Source organism: Ursus arctos, unplaced genomic scaffold (assembly GCF_023065955.2).
Source record: "Ursus arctos isolate Adak ecotype North America unplaced genomic scaffold, UrsArc2.0 scaffold_5, whole genome shotgun sequence".
NCBI classification, from domain to species: domain Eukaryota; kingdom Metazoa; phylum Chordata; class Mammalia; order Carnivora; family Ursidae; genus Ursus; species Ursus arctos.
This window is the reverse complement of record NW_026623067.1, coordinates 53,532,102-53,547,858: the sequence shown is the minus strand read 5'-3', so window position 1 is coordinate 53,547,858 and position 15,757 is coordinate 53,532,102.

Sequence of the window (15,757 nt, the reverse complement as noted above, 5' to 3'; positions counted from 1 at the left end):
CTGCTTGTGCTCTGTCTCTCTCTCTCTCTCAAATAAATAAATAAAATCATTTTAAAAAGAAAGAGAGAGCAAGAAATTGCAGCCTGTAATCTCTTGGACATCAGCCTTAGCAGTACTTTTCAGGATCTGTCTCCTCATGCAAGGGACCACTACAAAAAAGCTTTTCTGCAGCAAAGGAAACCATCAACAAAATGAAAAGGCAACCTACTGAAATGGAGAAGATATCTGTGACTGATATTTTTAATAAGGGAATAATATCTAAAACATATAAAGAACTCATACAACTCAATTCAAAACAAAACAAAACAAAAACCACCATGTGGTTGTTAGAGTTTTCTGATTTGGACTTTACAGGAGCTATTACAAAATTCCATCACCAAGTAAGGGTGAGCATTCTTGAAATGAACAAAAGAAAGTGTCAGCAAAGACACAGAAGACAGAAACAAGAGCCAAATGGAAAATGTCAAACAAAATTGATTGGAGGGGCTTATTAGCAGAATGGAGAAGACAGAGGAAAGAGTCAGTGCACATAAGGACATACCTGAGCAACAAAGAGCATAAAAGATGAAAAAGAATGAATCTGTAGGTTACTTCAGAGGCCTCGGGACATTATCAAAAGGTCTAAAAACACTCATGTCATCAGAGTCACAGAAGGAGAGGAAAACGGTGGGGTGTAAAAAACTTTTTTTGAAAAAACAATGGCTGAAAATTTTCTGATTTTGGTGAAAGACACAAACCTACCAATTCAAGAAGCCCAGCAATTCCAACAGGATAAACCCAAGGAAACCCACCCAGACACATAATCAAGCTGCAGGAAACTAAAGGCAAAGAAAACATCGTGAAAGCTGTAACAGAATAAGGATTTGAATAAGTACAGGTTTCTCCCAGAGGCCCCGGAGGCTGGAAAGAAGAGGGAAATACTTTTTAAGTCTGAAAGAAAAGAACTGTCAGGATTCTATATCCAGGATAACATCCCTCAGGACAGAAGGCATTCTCACACGAAGAGAAAGTAAGAGAATTCATGTGTGCACACTTGCTCTGAAAGAACTGCTTTAGAAAGTTCTTCAAACAGTGGGGAAACAATATCAGAAGGAAACTTGCATCTTCAGAAACAAAGGAAGAGAAACAAAATGGTAAATATCTGGTAAATATAACAGACGATTACTCTCCTCTTGAGTTCTTTAAAATATGGATGGCAGCTGAACACAAAAATTGTAACATTGTCTGATGGGGTTTTGTCAGATGTAGATGTAATAGAGAAGATCACTATTGCATAAGGGGAGAAAGGTAAAGGGACTTGCATGGTGGTGATATTAGAATAAGAACTTAATTAATGAGGGAGACATTCAAGCTCTGGATAGGAATCAGGGGCAGGGACAATGTTCTCCAAAACAGAGCAAGTCCTATGCCAAAAGCCTGTCCTCACTTTCACCTGCCAAAACCCAACTTCATCCACCCATCCTTCCTTCTTCAATCCGTGAAGACTTCATCAAGTCTCTCACCTCCTTCCATGGCATCCCCTTAGCATTTGGTTTATAACTATCTGCGAGTCTCTGTAATACCCAATAACTGGTAATATTAATAAAAATACCAGCAACCACCGATTAGGTATCTTCTGTCAGATATGACTAATTATAACCCTTTACAAATGTTATTTCTAATTCTGACCAAAACCCTGTGAGGCAGATAATATTATCCCCTACCCTTAACAAAAGAGGAAACAGTCTCATTGTGTTACTCCAATTTGTGTGCCTGTTTCGTTTACAATAATTAGACTTCTTAGGTTCTGCTAAGTTGTGTCTATCCTGAAGCATGTCTGGGCTCATAGAATCCGAGCTGGAATGACCTTAGTAATGTGCTTCTACTTTAATCCTCTGATTCTATAGCTGAAAAAGTTGGGCTGGTTTGGTTTATTCTGAAATTGAGTTGAACCCATAAATCCAAAAGAAGTACAAGCTAATAAAATGTTTGTGAACTGGTAGGTCTTGACTACGGCTCTTAAACCTCTTCCAAAATAACATGCAAGAAAAGGCTGAGAGAGTTGGAGAGAGCTTTGTGCAAACTGCAAACCACTCTTGATTCTAAGATCAGAGAAAAAGAATTTATGTTTCTGAGCATCAGTACCTTCGACCGACCTTGCAGCTGAATTCTTATTGTGATTTTTGTGCTGCAACACATTCCAAGTTCAAAGTAAGATGGATATATCTTAGCAATACATGTCAGAGAAAAATCAATTTTTATGATAAATGGTGTGATGCTTCTCTTGTCTGGGGGCTGTGTGGGCAGCCCCATTGGAGCACAGCATATCCACTTCTGAAAGGCCACAGCTCTCTGAGCACCATAACAGCCATGTTACCTTGGAATGTTTTAGGCCAAGCTGCAGGGCACACAGAAAGAAATAGTATCTAACCATTCAACTATGATTTCTACTACGGTCTGAACGTGTCCTCCCCAAAATTCATATGTTGAAATTCTACCCCCCTCAAAGATGATGGTATTAGGTGGTGGGACTTTGGCTGTGAGGGTGGAGCGCTCATGAGCGGGATTAGTGCCCTTATACAACAGGCGCCAGAGAGACCCAGCCTCTTCTACCCAGTGAAGACACAGTGAGACGGTACTGGCTAGGAGCCAGGAAAAGAGCCTGCACCTGACCATGCTGGCACCTTGATCTTGGACTTGCCAACCTCCAGAACTGTGAGAAATAAATGTCTGTTTTTATAAGCCAGCCAGTCTGTGGTGTTTTGTTATATCAGCCCAAGCAGACTAAGACAATATCTGAGAGAACTTTGCATGGAGGAGGCCCAATGCCCTGGGCATTGCAGATGTGGATTTGGACTTGGAGAAATGGGACTGGAGGGGATAGGGAGCAGATGATATTCCAAGTTGAGAAGGCCAGGGCACAGGAAAGGGGACCAAGTCGTGGGGAAATGAGTTTGACTAGAGCACAGGGTGTACATTCAAAGAAGAAAAGAGAGCATGGGATGTAAAGATGGATAGAGCCTGCATTTTGAAGGGGCTCTTCCAGTGAAAGGAACAGAAACCCAATTCAAATTTGCTGAGTCAAAAAAAAGGGAATTCATTGGTTCTCATAACTGGAAAATCCAGGACTGCTGCTAGACTCAGGTATGATTGGACCCAAGCACTAAAAAGACCCTTCATTTGTCCCTGTCCCCTTCCCTCAGCCATACTCACCAATGGGTGTTGGCCATTCCCTTCACAGGCCAACTTCCTCCGGTCAAGGAAAAACCACCAGCAGCGGGTGCAAGTGCACATCCCCTCATCTGACAACTCAGGTGAGAAAGCATCTCCCTTGCTTGGAGCCATAACTCAATCTGACTGACCTTGACACTTACTAGCCTCTCCCTGTGCCAGTCGCTGGGTCCTTGTGAATGGGGAGCAGCAGGGGGCCAGGCCTGAGTTATAGGCCCACCCTACTGCCACAGAACAGGGCCTGTCCCCGGAAGAAGGGGGAGGAGCAGAGAGAAGACAAAAGTCACAGTTAACACGGTCTACCACAGGGCTGCGTCGTGGAGGGCCTCGCAAGTCAGCGTCAGAGGTTGGCACTATATTATTTAGACAACAGCGGGGACAGGGACTGCTTTTCAGGTAAGAGGATTGATCAGAAATGAGAGTTACAAAGAGGAGTCCAGTGGCAGTGCAAGGGGCAGACTGCAGTGGTCAGGCATGGGGGAGGGTCCCTCCAGCCCTGGGGGGCTCACGTCTGAGTTTGACCCCCTAGGAAGCCCGAGGGCAGGTGCTTGCCATGGTAGAAGAACAGGGAAAAGCACAGCACTGGGAGAGAGTGGTTCTTCTGCCTTTATCCTGACAACCAAATAGCGACAGGACCAGAGCACCCAGGGCCCTGCTGAAAAGACCAGGGTTCCCTGTTTTCTCTGCAAGCCTGTGACCCCATCAGACTCGCAAAGCTCATCTCAGACTGAATATTGGAGGAGAGGTGGAATGCAGAATGAACTTGCCCCGGGCCATGAGATAGGGGCTCGGCATGATAAATACATGAACCTCGTATGTGTGCGGAATAACATCCAGAAGGCTGCACACCAACTGTCAACACTGATTCACAGAGAAGGAAGAGAGCTTTTGCTTTACAATGGCAACATTTTGATGTTGCATAAAATAAGCAGGTTTCCATTTGTAATAACAGTATCCACGGGCATTGTGTCAATGTTGCGTATACATGGCAAAAATATACATCGTAAAGAAAAGGCATTGTGATTTTTTTGTACCTTGAGCTGGTGACTTGGAACACAACAGGTTCGCTCTGCGATGGAGATGAAGGGGGTACAGTGGGGGCACATGACAGACATGGTTAGTTCTCTCTGGGGCCTCAGGAAGAATCCATGGAGAAGCTGCTCGAGCTGAGACTTGAAAGGGGACCGAGTGTGGACCAGATCAACAAGAACAAGAGGAACAGACATTGGAGGCTAAGGGAATGGGGCAGAGGAGTGGAGCAGAGCAGCCTGGAAGGTCTAGAAAGGGAACTCGGAGCAGTGGGAGGGGCCAGCTCAGTCACCCCACTTGCGTACCACCACCACCCCACCACTCCCCAGCATAGGGCTTTGCTCTGAGGACAGGAGAGAGCCACTGACAGTTTCCATGCAAAGGAGAGGCATGAGCAGCTTTGAGTTTGGCAAGACCACTGTGTGCAGAGGTCAGAGGGAGGGGAGAGCTGAGAGGCTCCTGGGAGAGTGTGTTGAGGGCCTGCACCAAGGTGGCAGCCATGAGGGTGGAAATTTCTCACATCTGTGAGCAAGGTTCACATACTGACCAGGACATGGGGGTAGTAGGCATAGGAATTAGGGCTACTGCTTACCATTTTCTGGTCTGAGCTCCTGCTGGATGATGTGGTCCATGGAAAGAGGAGAGCTTTCTTAAGGTCAAGTCCAATCTTTATCATTATTCACCGGTGTTCACTTTTTCGCCCCGCCTTTTAGGTTAGTTTCATCCACTTTGCATCTGCCATTCGGTGATTCTATCGTCCTTGATATCGGAGTGGCCATTCAATGGCAGCATGTCACCCTGTCACCTGCAGCCTTCCCTGAGCTTCTCAAGAATGCCCAGCCCCTCCTCCCCAGGGCCCTCCTTTATCAGCTTGGTGAAGGGAGTGTGCTCTAGTTCTCTTAAGGAACATAGTTAGGGGTACATTCTCTGGCCTCACCAAATAAATCCCTTCTGACACTCCTGGTCCCCTGCACTCCGGAGTCCTTCCCCAGCACCCTGCTCAGCAGCTCTGCTTTGCAGCTGCTTAACTGTAGGCCGCCACTCTGTCCCTGTCTCAGAGAGTAAGCTGGCGGCCTGGCAGGACTGGCCCAGATGTCTCTGCCCGGAGGGGCTCCCCTATCCATCATTCCCCTTCCCATCCATCCTCTGTTCTCCACAGCCCCAGGTCAAACCTCCGTGCTCCATCCACACACAACCCCCAGGTCCAGCAGACACTTTAGGGCTTAGTTCCCGTAGTTCTTTCAGCTAGTGCAGTATTTCCTCTGCGCCACTGGGCTGTGCTCCACTCTGACTCTGGTTCCGGTCTTGAGCAAATCTTGATGGGGCAGCTTTTAAGGAAGACGGAACTCTCCGGTGAGGCCAGGCCTGCCTAAGTTCCTGGCCGTTTCCCACAGGCGTCTATACCATGGTCCAAGAGAGTTTGAACCAAAGAGCACGTGTCCCTTACCAAAAGGCCTTTGCTCAGCAAGTTCAAACTTAAGTACATCTGAAGCTTGCTCAGGAATGCTTGAGAATTTAGCCATTACGTAGGAGCATTCCCCCACACCTCGGACCCTCGCCTTTCCTGCCCTCCTGACCTTCACATCCCTCCTCCCTTCCCAACCCGAGAACGTTAACAGACATGCCTCTAGACATGTTCTAGTGGACCTGTCTGGAAAACGAGGGCCCGACGTTCCGCTTAGAACACGAAGCAGGGGGTGTTGGGATCCGCGGAGCCCGAGAGTATACTCAGTCATTTTAAAAGCTTGTTATTTTTGAGGCCCCAAGCTCAAGAAATGAATTCAGAAAGAAAATGAAAAAAAATAACAAGACAGATAGCAGGAGCGCGGCCTCCACTAACAAAGGCCCTTAGCCGAAACCAATTTAGACAGCTCAGCTCCACCTAGGCTCACGAACGCCGCTTTACCTCAGAGAAGCCCTTCAGCCCGCACATGCGCACACACGCACGCACGCACGCACGCACACACACGCACGCGCGCGCACAGGAGTCAGGCTGGTTTGAGAGCTATTCGGACTGAAAGAAGCAAAGGAGACTTGCTCCTTATATTTAAGTGATAATCTCTGTGGTTTTGATTTCAGTAGCTTAACATCTTCTGAAGATGTCTTAGGTCACCCTGGACCAGCAAGATGGGTTTTTAAGAGACACTTTGGGTTACTGAACCTCAGGGGAAAATAGGAAAATTCCAGGACCAGCTCCTGGTGCCTTTGTTTACACTAGCCAGTTACCCTTGAAAGGCCTCACCTCACAAACAGCCTTTATTTTTTCTTTTTTTCTTTTTTTTTTTTTAAGATTTTATTTATTTATTTGACAGAGATAGAGACAGCCAGCGAGAGAGGGAACACAAGCAGGGGGAGTGGGAGAGGAAGAAGCAGGCTCATAGCAGAGGAGCCTGATGTGGGGCTCGATCCCATAACGCCGGGATCACGCCCTGAGCCAAAGGCAGACGCTTAACCGCTGTGCCACCCAGGCGCCCCAGCTTTTACTTTTTCAAACCCAGGAATGAAGAATTTGAGGCCCTATTTGAAGTGCCCCAACCCGGAGCTCATCACCAGAGGGTGCCTGAATCCAAATCTCCTGAGAAGAAAATGGCTTGCCAGCTCCTGGGGAAGGTTCAGGGTCTTACTGTCCAGCTGGCCTCCGTCACCTGAGAAAGGGAAGAAGGTAATGAAAGACATGCTCTCTCCCCCGTCGCCTGAAGACCCCAGCCAACGTGCACCTTCTCCCTGAGACTTTCTGAAAAACCAGCCTGGTCCTCTAGAATTTCATTTCCCCCCATACATTAGCTCCCTGTCCTGACCTGGGGCACAGCTTTGCTCACTCAGTGATGACTGGTATCCATCCACCAAGCCACTTAGATGCTTTCTGTAGACAAGGAACACTTCACCTTCAGGCTGTGACAGAAATGAGGCAGAGAAAATTTTCATTCTAATATTAAGTGAGAAAAGCCGAAGTCCAGAGCTGTGTGTGTGATAAGCTACTAATTGTATAAAAATGGAAGAAAATAAACTCATTTGCTTGTATAGAAATAAAGTATCTGTGGGGGCACCAGGTGGCAAAGTCAGTTGGGCGTCTGACTCTTGGTTTCAGCTCAGGCCTGATCTCAGGGTCGTGAGATCAAGCCCCACATTGGGCTTGAGATACTCTCTCCCTCTGCCCCTCTGTACCTCCCCTGCTCAAATAAATAAATAAATAAATCTTTTTAAAAATATATCTCTGGAAAGACACACAAGAAACAAATTATACCAGCTCTGGGGAAGGAAATTGTATGCTTTTGTAGCCTTCGAATTTTGAAACATGACGGTATTTCCAATTCTAAATGAAGTAATTAAAACACACATATTTGTTTTTAAAACATTTCTATTCCCCAGAATTTCAAATTAGAGTAGGCAAGGTTGGCCCAATAGAAGTGTACTTGTGGGGGAGAGTATTCTCCAGACTGCGGCACAGGAAAGGTTCAGTATCGGGATCTTGGTTCTTTGGGAGAAGGTGGGCCCAGAGGTGGAAACAACAATGTTGGACTAGATAGTCACAGAGCTGGCGTGGAACTGAAGCTCCATAGACATCCAGGAGTATTTCTGAATCCACACAATCATAGCAGTGTCACGGGACTTTCTTATACAAAATGGGGACAAGAACAAGACTAATGAAGGGACTACTATGGGGTCAAACTGAGGCAGCACACTTGGTTGGAGAAGCCAATTAGGAAGAAGGTCAGAAGGAAGTAGGTCAACAATTCACAGAAGTCACAAAGAAGGTATAGGAGACACACAGACCAGAGATATGCTCCAAGTCCATCTCCCAAGAGCATGCCAAACCCCAATACAGAAGTGTATACTCACACTGAAACTAAGGTTATCCTGGAAGGAAACTCACTTCTGAGACTCAGGTGTTAGAGACCCATGGGGCAGCAGCACTGCCGGCTCACACAGAGCCTTTGTGTCATCAAGAAAATGGCACTCCTTCCTCAAGACACCTTCCTTATATCTGTCAGAACATTGTCAAACCTATGATGACTGCTCTTTGAAGGGGACCCCCTCGTGCTGTGTAATCAACCACATGTGAAACCACTGTGGCTACAGAGGACAGCTCTGAGTAGGGGGCAGGGGGCTGGCAGGGACATATTTGTGAATGTCAAATGGAGGCGGGATTGCCTATCTTCTATAAAACAGTGAAACACACACAAACACAGAACAAAAACCTTAATGAGTAATTCACATTTCAAAAAACTGTTTTGTGAAAAAGACTTCCCTTAAATAATAAGCTTTGTTTTTTAGGTTGAAAATGTGATTTGCTATTACTGTATTTTGCTTCTATATTTTACTGTACCCTGGGATTTAATTTGTGCCCAATTTGTCATGGTTCAAAAAATGTTAGGAACTCATGGTTGCAAGACTCTTGGAGTTGCAAGAGCAGAGGCCATCATCCACTTCCTAAGTAAGGTGGGCTTTACATAGAATGCACCCTGCAGGGGCGCCTGGGTGGCACAGTCGTTAAGCATCTGCCTATGGCCCAGGATGTGATCCCAGCGTTCTGGGTTCGAGGCCTGCATCAGGCTACTCGGCTGGTAGCCTGCTTCTTCCTCTCCCACTCCCCCTAATTGTGTTCCCTCTCTCGCTGGCTGTCTCTCTCTGTAAAATAAATAAATAAAATCTTAAAAAAAAAAAAAAGAATGCACTCTGCATGTCAGCTTCATTTAGTGATAATAGCTGATGGAATAAATTATTGTTTTAGGGATCTAATATGGATAACAACTTTCTCCTCAGCATACAGAAATGGGTCTCAAATTCTAATCTGCAGAAGAATAGCCAGAGAAGTATGTTAAAATTATATTCCCACCTCCTTTCATCCCAAATACAGCCACGATGCTGACTCCGTGGGTTCGGAGTTTTGTTAAATACCTGAGCAAGGACTCAGTTACCATATGAACTTCACTGTCTTGTGTGGACTCAGAGGAGACCTGCCAAACAGGAACAGTAACTGTGATCTATTTTGTTACCTGTGGCTTTTAAATAAATAAGCAATAGTCACATGGCTCCCTTAGGTACTTGAAGCATATAAACCAAAAATCCAGGGGAGTCAAAATTGCCTTTGATGTCTTCCTTCCTTTGGGTCCCAGATGAAGAAATTGACTTGCATTCAGGAGCTCTCTTAGAGAAATAAATATTATTAAATAGAATCCCAGCAAGCATACAGCACACAGAAAATGAGACTGACCCAGGAAGCAACAAGGTTGGGGGTCTCCCAATTCACACCAACAGAGGCGTAAGGAACACACAATTCCTCGACAGAGGAGGAAGCCCTCATGCTATTAAATTAAATACCTATATAATGTGATATTTGTTTGCATGCTGTTAAGCAAAGCCCTAAATAAGTTCAAGTTGTTCTAAAGCATCTTTTTTTCTTTTGCCCTCTCTCCTCCCCACGGTCCCAGCCCTGAAACACATGCCCATAAGGAAAGGGACAGGAAATCAACATGTATGGAGTGAAGTGTACCTACCTACCCTGTGAAATAGGTAGTGCCATTACCACTTTGCACATATGGAAACAGAAGCACAGAGATTAAACAACTTGCTGCAGCAACACAGGTAGGACAGATCAGGGCTAGGATTCCCACACTGCTCTGCCGGCTTTCAAGTCTTGGCTCACTGCACCTTGTAGCATCCATGCTGTGCACTATGCCAGGCCCAAATAATGGTAAGTAACACACGTAGCGATTGCATGGCTTGTTACCAGTTTCTTAAGGCTTGCTCCCAAATACTCTCCTTCTCTACTCCCTTTCCTCAAATCTTATCTATTTCTCATGGCTTTAAATTCTATCTATATATAGTCATCAACTTTCAAATTTATATTGTCAGCTCAGATCTCGTCTCTGAGCTTCAGCGATGTATCCACTAGGCAATATATCTGTGACTTATTGGTGTCTGGAATGGAATATGTCAAACACTGAACTGTGTATTTATAGTCCCTCCCTCTCCAGCAAAATCCTTCTCCTTCCCTGTTCTTCACCATTTCACTTACTGGCACTGCCTTCGACACGATTGCTCAAGCCAAAACAATGAGCATCGCCCTGAATTCCTTCACCCGCCCGCACAAGGTACAGTAGCAACCTGAGATGCCACTTCCAAAATGTAACTAAAAATCTTACTACCTACTATCCTCTCTCTCTCTCTCTCTCTCTCTCTATCTCTCTCTCTATATATATATATAATGCATCTGCGTACTCACATTTCTTAGCTGCAGTGTCGCGGTCGAAAGCTTTGAGAGCCACTCATTGCTGGTGAAGGAGCCTGCCTAGGTCTTTGATCTCATCTTCTCTCATCTCCCCCTCTTGGTTCCTTCAGCACCTGGAGTTCTGAACTCTTTCCCACCTTGGAGCCTGAGTATTTGCTGTTGCCTCCGCCTGGGATGCTTTTCTCCATACCTTTCCCATAGCTGCCTCAGTTCAAATGTAAATCCTCAGAGAGGCCTCCCCTGACCACACTATGTAAACTGTGTCTTATGCATACTGATTTTTCTCTAATGAATATCTATCAGTTGACTTATTTATCATCAGTTTTTCCACGAGACTAAAACCTTTGCGGGGACAACAATGATTGATGTAAATGATTCCCTGCACCCCACTTTCACCTAACTCAAAGAGCCCCACAGGAAGGGAGAGTAATTAAGGGACTACCTGTAGTGTTTCTGTAGTTTCATAGAAGTAGTAAGGTTGCATGCTGTAGTAGGTAGAATTGCGTCCCCCAAAAAGATATGTTCATTTCCTAACCCCTGGTACCTGTGGGTGTGACCTTAGTCACAAATAGGGTTGTTGCAGATAGAATTAGTTAAGGTGAGGTCTTACTGGCCTAATAATGACCTTTTATGCAATACGACTAGTGTCTTTATAAGAGGAGACTCAGGACACATAGAGGGAGGATGCCAGGTGACAAGAGACCAATGACTGGAGTGGTGGAGCAAAGGACTGCCAGCAGCCCCAGCAGCTAAAAGAAAAGCATAGGACACTGTTCCCTGAAGCCTGCAGAGAGAGCATGTGCTGCCAGCACCTCGATCCCAGACTTTCAGCCTCTGAACTCATTCTCAGAGGATGACTTCCTATTGTATTAAGCCACCTGGGTTTATGGTTGAGGAAAGTTAAAGAGAGGGTAAAAATTTCTAAAATATAATGTAGCTCTAAGTTTTGTGGATTTTATGAAGAGTAATTAGTCAGAAGTGAAGTTAGGCCCAATATAGGATTTGGATAACCTGGAGATGATTTCTAACACGGGTTTTCTTCCCCGAAGGTAAAAACTCTCACCCAAACTCTAATATCTCATCCGAACCAATGTTACTCCAACCCCTGCAGCAAAAAATAAGACATATTTAATTCTTCAAGCAATTAAATTGCTCATTAAACTTTTGCCACCTGACCTGAAAGAACAGAAAATCCTATTACAGTGATGTTAGAAGATGCTCTCATTGTTTAATAGCTGTAGTGCTTTTAAAAGTCAGGTACTGATAATGAAGTTACATCAGCCTTTCAGGACATCTCTGAACACAAACTGCATTAACTCGGAAGTCTCAGTTGGTTCATCAAGAGTAATGGAATTATTACTGCCAGAAGCCATGACTCCACGGAAATGAAAATTGTATTTTTCCAAATACTATAAATGATGATGCCTGGCAGTCCTGTACTCATTGAATCAGAAAACTTATCTTTTTATCTCCATTTTTGAGATAGGTTTTAATGTAAGCAGCATTTTGGAGGGAAAAAAACTATCCAAATTTTAATTTAAAACAGTAGTTATGGGGCGCCTGGGTGGTGCAGTCGTTAAGCGTCTGCCTTCGGCTCAGGGTGTGAACCCGGAGTCCTGGGATCGAGCCCCATGTCAGGCTCCTCTGCTGGGAGCCTGCTCTCCCACTCCACCTGCTTGTATTCCCTCTCTTGCTCGCTGTCTCTGTCAAATAAATAAATAAAATCTTAAAAAAAAAAAAAAAAAAACAGTAGTTAAATATTGGATAGGAAATTACTGATGGTCGAGTATTGGGTCATTCAGGCCCTGTTCAGACTAGCTGCTTACCCCTGGTGAACATGGGGCTACTCACTTCCTCTGAGCTTTGGAATCCTCATCCATTAAAGGGCAAGAAGGGAAGAACTCAATCATTTCCCAAATCCTTTCAAGTCTAAAATAATGTTGTGTGTGGACATTTCCTTATTTCTCTGCAGCATATTTATATCAGCTCAGGATTTCATAGTTAGGCTTTCATCTTTTTTTGAGCCAATAAAAGTCTTACTGATCTCAGTGCCCATACCAGCCAGATGTGGTGGCTGGAGGGAGACTTCTTGAGGCCGCCGCCTGTCACTGGGACCCCACAGACAATTGTGCAGTCTGTTTATGGCACAAGAATGCCCAGTCCGGGAGCTGAGGGAGACTGAACTCATCCGAGCTCCATTTGCCAAGCCAAGCACCCCGAGTTTGCATCACTAATCCACACAAAGGCACCAGAGAGGTTCACCGCAGCCCTGCTGTCACCTGCCTGGGTTTCATAGTTTCTGTGGAGAGGATGCCAGATTCCTTTCTTGTTTCAGAGAAAGCAGTTACAAAATATAATTATTATTGCTATTAATTTATGACTTTATTATCACTTATTCTTACAAACTGATAAAGAGCCTCCATGCACATGAAACCAGAGAACTCCGAAACCAAACAGACTGGCTACAGAATTTCAAAATTCTAGTCACCCTTTTATCACTATATGCTACACATGACAACAATCTAAGTTGCTAGCAGTAGCTTAGTCACAGTTAGTGTCATGATTTGTTTCATTATCACATGATCCTGACTAGGATGTGTCTCAGTTTAACCCCTATCCAAGTCTCTGATACTAGCTTGCTCTCACACCATGCAATTAGTAGGAGCTTAAAGTTAGGACAACAAAGATAAAAGCATGCACCACAGATTCAGCTCAAGTGATAATGGGAGACCTCTCCCATGCCCTCACCCCGCCCCGTCTGCCCCTGCGCCACGTGGGACGCCAGGCTGCCTGACCCTGGAGGCACAGGAGATCCACTGGCTCCAAGCTCCTGGCAGAGTGGCTTCATGGAATCTTTAAGAAAATGAGCTTTTATGATCTACCAAGAAATCAGTCTTTGCAAACACTACCTCCTTCATTGGTTGTCAGTAGCCACACTGCACTTGGCAACAGTCTAATGAGCCTGGAATGAAGCCTCCATCCTTCCAGATCTTGTCCTTCTCCTTCACTTGAAGAGGCCCTAAGATGGATTTACTGTGAAAATAATAAGAGTTTAAGCCTAAAGACACACTGCTTGCATGGATCTTTTCCAAGACTTTTAATCAATTTTTTTTTTTGTAGAGAATACACAGAATCGGCAAAAAAGTATGCAGCCAAGGAAGTAGGTTAGAAAGGCTAACAACAGACTTCCCATTTTTATATGCTTAAATTACCTTTATATTTTAACATGTAAAATACACATGGAAGATACAAAAAATGACTTAAATTGAACTTCTGGAGTTATAAAATACAGTATCTGAGATTATTTTTTTTAAAGATTTTATTTATTTATTTGACAGAGAGAGAGCATGCACACATACAAGCAGGGGGAGCGGCAGGCAGAGGGAGAGGGAGAAGCAGGCTCCCCACTGAGCAAGGAGCCTGACGCAGGGCTCGATCCTACAACCCTGGGATCATGACCTGAGCCAAAGGCAGACGCTTAATTGACTGAGCCACCCAGGTGCCCTTGAGGTAATTTTTTAAAAAGATATACTTAGGGGCACCTGGGTGGCACAGTTGAGTAAGCATCCAACTCCTGCTTTCAGTTCAGGCAGTGATCTCAGGGGGATCAAGCCCCATGTCGTGGAGTCTGCTTGAGTTTCTTTCTCCATCTCCCCCGCCCCACCCCTGCTCTCTCTCTCAAATAAATAAATCTTTTAAAAAACATATACTTAGACAAAATGAACAGATTAGACTCTACAGAAGAAAATACCAATCTCACAGATAAAGAGAACTTTCCAAAGTGAAACACACACAAACACACACACAAAGCTGAAAAAGAGATTAAGCTGTGGGACAACCTCAAGTGACAACATGCATTAACAGGAGACTACAAAGTTGGGAGGAGAAAGAAAACATGTGAAGAAAAAATAGCTGGAAATTTTCCAAATTTAACAAAAACTCAAAACATACGACCCAAGAAGCTCAAGGAACCACAACACTGAAACATAAAACAATACCAAGGCCTATCAGTCATATTGATTAAAATGAATGAAAGGAGTAAATCTTAAAAGTAGTCAGAAGAAGGGGTGACTGGCTGGCTCAGTCGGAAGAGCATGTGACTCTTTTTTTCCTTTTTTTTTTTTTTTAATTTAGAGAGGTAGTGGAGGAGGGGCGTGGACAGTGGGAGAGGGAGAGAGAGAATCTTAAGCAGGCTCCACACCCAGCAGGGAACCTAATGCAGGGCTCAACCTCACAACCCTGAGATCATGACCTGAGCCAAAATCAAGAGTCAGACACATAACCAACTGGGCCACCCAAGCGCCCCCAAAGCATGTGACTCTTGATCTTGGGGTCGAGTTCAAGCCCCACATTGGATGGAGAGATACTTAAAAATAAACAAACTTAGGGGGTGCCTGGGTGGCTCGGTCGGTTAAGCATTTGCCTTTGGCTTGAGTCATGATCTCAGGGTCCTGGGATCGAGCCCCAGATCAGGCTTCCCGCTCAGCTAGGAGTCTGCTTCTCCCTCTGCCTGCTCTGCCTGCTGCTCCCCCTGCTTGTGCACTCTGACAAATAAATAAAATCTTAAAAAAAAATGCACAAACTGGGCGTAGGAAAAGTGAGATTACTATGAAGTTCTTACACTATAAATGAAGTGGTACATTCCTTAAGATTAGAAGGTGATAAATGAAAATTCATACACCATAGGGGCGCATAGGTGGCTTAGTAGGTTAAGCATCTGCCTTTGGCACAGGTCATCATCTCCAGGTCCTGGGACTGAGCCCCACGTCGGATTCCCTGCTCAGCGGGGAGTCTGCTTCTACATCTGACCCCTGCTACTCCCCACGTCCCCCCCCCAACTCATGCTCCCTCTTGCTCGCTCTCAAATTAAAAAAAAAAAAAAAAATTTTTTTTAAAAGGAAAATTTACCCACAATAAACCCTAAAAACTTTTAAAATTTAAAACAAAGTATTATAGCCAAGAGCCAAAAAAAGAGGAGGAAATGGAATAATAAATGAATATTCAAAAGAAGGCAGATAAAGAGAAAAAGGGAGATAAAACTCAAGATGGTAGGTTTAAACACAATGACATCAATATTCACATTCAGTGCAACTGGTCTTAACACTCCCAACTAAGGCATAGGTTGGCAGACTGGATTAAAAAAAAAAAAAAAAAAAGAAAAAGAAAAAGACAAAACCAAACTGTATGCTGCCCACAAGATGGACACTTTAAATATAAAAACACCAGCAAGTCTCAAGTAAAAGGATAAGAAAAGATAATACTATGCTAATATGTGGGTTTTTTAAG